We start from the raw sequence: 7,023 nt of genomic DNA, 5'->3' as shown, positions 1-7,023 counted from the left end.
AGTAGTAGATATTTGCATCTTTTAACCACATAGCTGAAACAAAAAATTCCTAAATGATATTTTAGTTTTAGTAAGAGCTAATATTTGTGAAGGACATTTTTCTGTCCCCCCCCCCCCCCATTGCTGAGGATAGAATCCGGGGCTTTGCATGCTAAGCAAGTGCATTACACTGAGCGACAGCCCAGCTCCTTGTGGAAGACTTTATGTACAGAGGCTGCTATAGTAGTTTGTATTGACACATTGTATAGACCCCGAAGAGAAGGTCGAAGCGTCTGAGTGGGATACAGAGGAAGCTGAGCATTTCTAGTCAGAAGGAAGAGTTGGGTGGGACCAAAGGCAGCAGGGTTTGCTCATCTGCTGGCTTCCCCGGGCCACTTCACCCTTAAGCATTGTTTGCAACAGTTGCTAATTTCCTAGGTGCAAATACTTCTACCTTGGCTGATCTCAAGGTAACATTCCTACTTGTGTTAACAGTTGCCTCTCCAGAACTGGTGTAAACTGGCCCCTGCACACCGCTGGCTGAAAGTCACTGTCCCAATTGACATGGGGCATTTGGGCGAGGAACATGTGTTTGCATAGTGTACTCAGTATGTGTGTTTAGGGCTTGGGAATGGTCTCTTCCCCCTGTCGCCCAGCTGCCCTGCAGCAGAATGAGCACCTTGCGGGGACCAAAGTGCTCACTCAGAGGGCTGTGGTTGCCTAATGCATGCTCGGGAAGGGGCCCTGTCAAGTTAAGCAAGAGAAGAGGCTTTCGGAGGTAGTGGGGTTGTGGGGCCAGGAGGAGGCTGGTGAGCTGTGACTACTGCAGGGAGAGAAGACAGAAGCCCTGAAAAGCGAACTAACTGGAAAGCATGGAGATTACTATGAGGACAGCTCTGAAAACAAAGTCACAAAGCAGGGGCCACAAACTCAGATGCCTGGGTCTGCTAGACTATATCTCGAGTGGCCGTCTCCTATGACAGATGAGGTGGAGACTGGCAAACTGTAAGCACGAACCCTGCCAGAAGATGAAAGTTTTTCTTTAATTTGTTTTGGTTTTTCATGTAGGACAAACAACACAGCTCTACAATCTAGATGCAGGCCTCTGCCCTGTGAACCAGAGCCTCTCCTGGGAGCTTGAAGTCCAGGCTCCTGGGTGCCTGTCAGTGGTCACCGACAGCACTTGCCTTGCTGCTCATCTGAAGCCCTGGGTGCTCGTGGCAGGGTGACAACTGGGCTCCATACTGGGGACATTGCAGCAAATCTAAAAACAATCATAAACTAAAATTCAGTCTGTTTTTTATGAACACCAATTGTTTGTAATTCTGATCAAAGTATTTCTCTTTGGGAAAAAAAATCTTTGGATTAAATTCTCAGTAATTGTTAAGCTATTGTCAAGTTTTAAAACACCCATATGTGTTTCTTTTTTAGTTCTGTGTGTGTGTGTGTGTGTGAGAGAGAGAGAGACAGAGAGACAGAGAGGCAGAGAGACAGAGAGACAGAGAGAGACAGAGGGTCTCCCTATGTAGTTCAGGCGACCTTGAACTCACAGGGATCCTCTTGCCTGAGTCTCCCAAGTGCTGGGATTACAGGCGTGTGCCATCATGCCCAGCTGTACATTTCAAATTAATGCATTTAAGTAATTTATCTGCTAGTAAATGTTGTTCCCTACAGGAGATTAATTTGGAGATTTATCTTTTGACTCGAGTGGTTTCCCCAAAAAGCCTTTGTATCCAGAGTTAGAACCTGAAGATTAGAAACTGTGGAGCCTAAATCCTGTGGAACCAGGTTTACACAATAGATTGAAAATAAACAATACCACGGCATGATTCTAACACAAAGAAGCAGAATCTCAGTTTGTTTCAATTTCTGTTGTTCCATGTGGCTACTTCCAGAATTCAAAAGAGCAGTGTTTAAATGCCTTGCTTGTTTTAATCAAGAATGGGATGCTTGTTCTATATTAACAAACTCAATTATGCCAATATTTGCTGACACTCGGCCACTTTCTCTGATTCTTACAGAAGCAAAACTTCAGAAAGCAAACGTGGTGGTCCACACGTTTAACTCCAGCATTCTGGGGGCTGAGGCAAGAGATCACAAATTGCAGGCCAATTTGAGCAACTTAGTGAGATTCTGTTGCAAAACTAAAACAAAAACTATAAGTTTACCAAGTATAATAGAAGTTTATGGTGAATTTTCTAGTGAAACTGTTTAGAAGAATTGTTTTGAACTGCTAAAATATTTGGAAGCAGTTATAATCCATCTAAAAGAAACAAATATATGAAGAGTCTTGCAACATTTGAAATTAATTGTAAAATGGGATTTTTATGAATCTCCAACAAATCTATCCTTAGGTTTAGGGCTTTCTATTTATAAACTTGCTGATTCATATAAAATAAAATTTTCTAAATTGAAGTGAGTAACTGTGAGTAAAGAGTTGATCATGAATCTGTGAATATCAGTTTTGATGAAGTCATTGATACATTTGTAGAGGTGAAGCCTCAAAACCAGAAACTGATATTTAGTATGTTACAGTGAGATATATTGTTTCAGTTATAAAAGTATTATAATTAAAATATACCAATCTATTATTTTTCTCATATATATACATACATGCATACATATATAATGGGGGGGTCCAAGACAGGGTTTTACTGTATTGTCCAGGCTGGCCTTGAATTTGCAGTGATCCTCCTGCTTCGGCCTTCCAAATGCTGAAATTACAGGCATGCACCCCCATGTCTAGTTTATTTATTTTGTAGGGCTGGGCCTTCACAGTGAGCTACATCTTCAAACCTTTATTTTTATATTTTTAGAGACAGGATGTCACAGGATTTCCCAGACTGGCCTCGATTTGTGATTCATTGATCTCATCCTTCCAAAGTGCTAGGATTACAGGGACCCACCACCACATCTGACCTGGAGAGGGTGACTTTCTTTGAGAAATAATTTGAAAGTGGCCCAAATTGGACAGCCCTTCCCACACTCGTCATATTGGAGTCACTCCAGTGAGGTATTTATTGCTCCTGCTGTAATTTCTACCCTGCTTCCTGCGTGTTCTTGCACGTGCACAATTTCACCACCACGGGAACCACTGCGTCTACCTCACAATGACCAGAAAGCCTCATTAGTCCGTCTAGTCCTGCAGGGCCCTGGAGGTCAGGGACACAAGCAGGAGGAGGGTTGTGGGAGTCGGGTGAGGAGAAACCTGGGACCAATGTGCAGGATGAAAGGGCGTGGGACTGGGAGGAGAGGCTGGACTTCCCCGGCCTGCGGGCACCGGAGCCCAGGGATGCTCCTTTTAACCTCATTTGGAGTCAAAAGTTTCAATCTGCCTCAACCTCCTCGTTTGATCCTTACCACACTGCTTGGTTCAGTTGGGGCATCTAGAATTGTCGTAGGCCTGGAAGACTCTGCAAAGGCAACTTCTTTCTTCTTGGAAGCTGTTAATATTATTGATTTAAGTCATGACAGGCTCAGGGGCACTAAGAGGGTCTCTCAGAAAGAAATCAAATGGTTTCTCCAGGTGACTACTGCTTTTTATGTAGCAGGGGGTCTAAATCTGCTGAGGCAAAAGCTTCTGGGTCTTGCCTCTGGAGCAGTCTGGGGAGACCTATAAAGTTTATTGATTTGACTTACTTAATTTACACTGCTAATAAAAATACAACTAGGCCTATCAATCATCCCTCAGACCACCCCAGAGAATGATTACAGGGGGGACTGATTTCTCCTCAGAGAAGACCTAAGTTTATGGGGGAGGCCGGGGCAGAGATGTACTAGCACTGCACACGTTGTCACATGCTGGGGCTCAAGCAACCCAGGGCAGTGCTCCAGGGTGCCACTCCTGTGCTCAGGTCAGGGAGGGACCTGGGAGCCAGGCCAGGAGTCCTATGGGGACAGACTGCAGTCACCTGACTGGTCAGGAAGTGTGGGCAGCTACCAGATGCGTCTTTGCTACATAAGAAAAGGCAAAGAGAAGGAGCATATTGTCACTATGTGAGGCAGCCAGGGTCCCCGAGCAGTGGCACACTGGCCTTGAAGCATGGAGCAGCTTAGTGCAGGTTGGAAGGGATCAGCAGGGAATCTGAGAGTTAAGAAATACAGCTGGCACTCTGTCTTTTGGAGGATCCTGGTATGAGTGAGAAAATGGGGCGGGGAGATGGAGAAAAAGACCAAAACAGAACAATAGTAAATAATTTTGAAATGATATAGTGCATAAATTGGTACCCTCAAGGCACTGAGCTGCCCACAGGATAATGATAGTACTTTTTTTTTTTTTTGGATACAATTTTGTTATGTAGCCTAAAACATGGTATTTTCCTGCCTCAGCATCTGGAATGCTAAGATTACCAGCATACTATGCCTGCTTGGTGAGTGACAGGACTTTAGAGAGACATTTATTTATACTGCACCACATGCCGCCTGGTCTGGTGACAGGATGCAAGTTCTTATTCATCATCTTTCATTATTGGTAGTGTAACTCTGAGACTTCTAAGTGTAACCTCATTTGGAGTCAAAATCTTAACTAGGCAGTCTTTGGCAGGCCTGAGAAAGGCAGCTTTTCTCATCTTCCACTCTTTTTCTACCATGATAGCCATGGGTCTCATAGGAGGAAATAGTTTATATAAATGCAGCATTTTTGAAGATTCAGAATTTTGGATAATGTTTTTTTCAATACTGGGGATTGAATCCAGGTCCCGTGCACCAAGCTATATCCCTAGAGCCCCCCTCCAAATCCACTCTTCAAAAAAATATGGACAGAGTCTTGCTAATTTTATCAGTCTGGGCTCAAAATTGCTACCCTCGGGGCTAGGGATTTAGCTCAGCGGCATAAGTGCCTGCCTTGCAAGCAGGCAGTCGTGAGTTCGATCCCCGGTACCAATAAAAAAAGAAAAAGAAAAAAAAAAAAAAAGTAAAAAAAATTGCTACCCTCCTTCCTGCTTCGGCCTCCCAGAGCACATGTATCACAGGTGCGTACCAACATGCCCAGCTCTAGGTAACAGTAAATAAAGATTCCTTTGTTGAGTTAGAGAAATTTTTAAAAAGGGTTTATTTTGGTTTCTGGGCCAGCATTTTTTGGGGGTCTTTTCACTTCGAGGGCCCAGATTCATGAAAGAATTGCCAATGAGACTGTTACGAACATGTCCAAAAAGGAAAAATTAAAACCCCTTTGGGATAAAATGCCAAAGGAAGAGAAATTGTCACTTCTCACCATATGTGTAACGGGTGCCTCTTGGGAATCATTCCTAAATTTTGAGGGATCCCATCTCTTCTTCCAGCTGTGCTCAGTTCTGTGGGTACCAACCAGTTCCCATAGGGGTAGCTGAGCACACATGCCTCAAGTTCCTGCCCTTTGCTGTCCACCTTGGGTCTCTGTATGACACAGCGGGTGACACCATCGTGGTAGCCAGCTTGGTACACGTATGTGAGAGACTTGGACCACCACCAGGAGCACCTCTGGCCAGTGAGCTACGATGCAGTGGAGAAATTCCACCTGAGTTCTCTCCCTGGGCTGGATCAGGGCTGCCTCAGCACAGAGCTCTGCGTTTTTCCCCTCATTTTCCCCTCCCCTCTCTCCTTTTCCTCGCCCCTTCCCCTCCCGCTCTGTCTGTATTTCCTCTTCAGGAAGGGCTGGCACAGCCCACATCCCAAGGCATGACTACCACGGCCTAACTTAGGAATTTGCTTTTCTGCTGTCTTAGGCTCCATCTTACACTCCTCTCTCTGAAGAATCCAAAACTCTTGCCATAAAAACTGGTGATGTATTTGATTTCCTTTTCCTGTCCTCTTGCAATTGATTTGTTTGCCCTCAGTGCAAAACATGACATTGAGATTGGTTACATACCATCTGTGGGAATGTTTTCAGTGTCACGCTGTCCTTCCTAGCCTTGAGTTATCTACAAATTTGCCCATAAAATTTCTTGGCTATAAATAAATAAATAAAGCCAGGGCCAGGGATTTAGCTCAGTGGCACAGCACCTACCTGGCAAGTGTGAGGTCCAGAATTTGATTTCTTGGTACAAAAAAAAAAAAAAAAAAAAGCAGCCATTAATGATCAGTGACTATAGCCATTGATGCTCCACCCTCTTTGAGCCTTACCCTGTACAGAGGAGCCAGACTCTCTCCCCACTCAGAACCTTGAACCTGCTGCTCTGCCGCTTGGAATCCTCTTCCTTCAGGCTTTTCACAATGGCAGCTCTTGGTTATATTTAGAAACCATCACCACTGGGATCCTGCCGTAGCACACGTCCTCAGCCACTTCATGAGTTTACCTTCTGCTTGTCCATTTCCCTAATCAGAAGGGTTGTGCAGGAGGGCAGGGACGTTGGCCATCCTCTTAATTGGTCTGACCCCGGCGGGGGCTCCACCACCCTCCCAGCCTCCCCTTCTCGTGCACTGTGCGCAGGCGCTGTGACTTCTCGCCGCCTCCACGCATCATTCTGCCGGGTTCCTCTCTGCTCGCCTGTGTAATCATTTCCCCCTCTTCCTCCATCATCTCCATCGGTAGACAAGCATGCTGTAATTTTTTCCTATCTAAGAAACAAAGCTGAATCTTCTTTCAGCTGACACCTACATATTTTATTCATCATCCATCTCTTCCACCAGAGAGGCAGTTCCACAAGGAGAGAATTTGTGTCTGTTTTGTTTATTGCTGTCTCCTGAGTGCCTCCAAAATGCCTGGCACGTAGCAAGCATTCAATAAAAATGTATTGCGTGAATGAGTCACCAAAGCTGTTGTGAACCTATCAAAAAAAAAAAAAATCTTTCCTTCTTTCCTTCCTTCCTTTCTCTCTCTGTCTCTCTCTTTCTTTCATCTTTCGAGACAGGGTCTCACTGTGTAGTTCCTGCTGGCAGTACACTCATGAATCCTCCTGTTTCAGCCTCCTGAGTGCTGGGATTACAGGTGTGCGCCATCATGCCCAGTTTCTTTCTTAAAAGTCTATATTTTGAGCAATATCTAATAACTTATGAGGTCAATATTCAACCAGAAAACAGATACACATGGCTGCATGGGGACCTGAGGTGGTTGTTTAACTCTGTGCA

General features: G+C 44.8%; 1 long non-coding RNA gene across 1 annotated transcript; it reads right to left on the bottom strand.

Annotated features, from left to right (window-relative positions):
• Positions 1-1,003: 1,003 nt before the first annotated feature.
• LOC134474189 (uncharacterized) lies at positions 1,004-6,561 on the bottom strand. Its single transcript, XR_010044849.1, has 2 exons — positions 6,079-6,561; positions 1,004-1,243 (listed from the first exon to the last, which is right to left on the bottom strand). It is a non-coding gene; the product is annotated as an uncharacterized LOC134474189 (long non-coding RNA).
• Between the last annotated feature and the right edge of the window lie 462 nt (positions 6,562-7,023).

This window comes from Cavia porcellus, unplaced genomic scaffold (genome assembly GCF_034190915.1).
Source record: "Cavia porcellus strain 051 isolate PalLab524CR breed Dunkin Hartley unplaced genomic scaffold, mCavPor4.1 scaffold_31, whole genome shotgun sequence".
Lineage (NCBI taxonomy): Eukaryota > Metazoa > Chordata > Mammalia > Rodentia > Caviidae > Cavia > Cavia porcellus.
The sequence above is the reverse complement of the archived record's forward strand: the minus strand, read 5'-3'. Positions and strand labels throughout refer to the sequence as shown.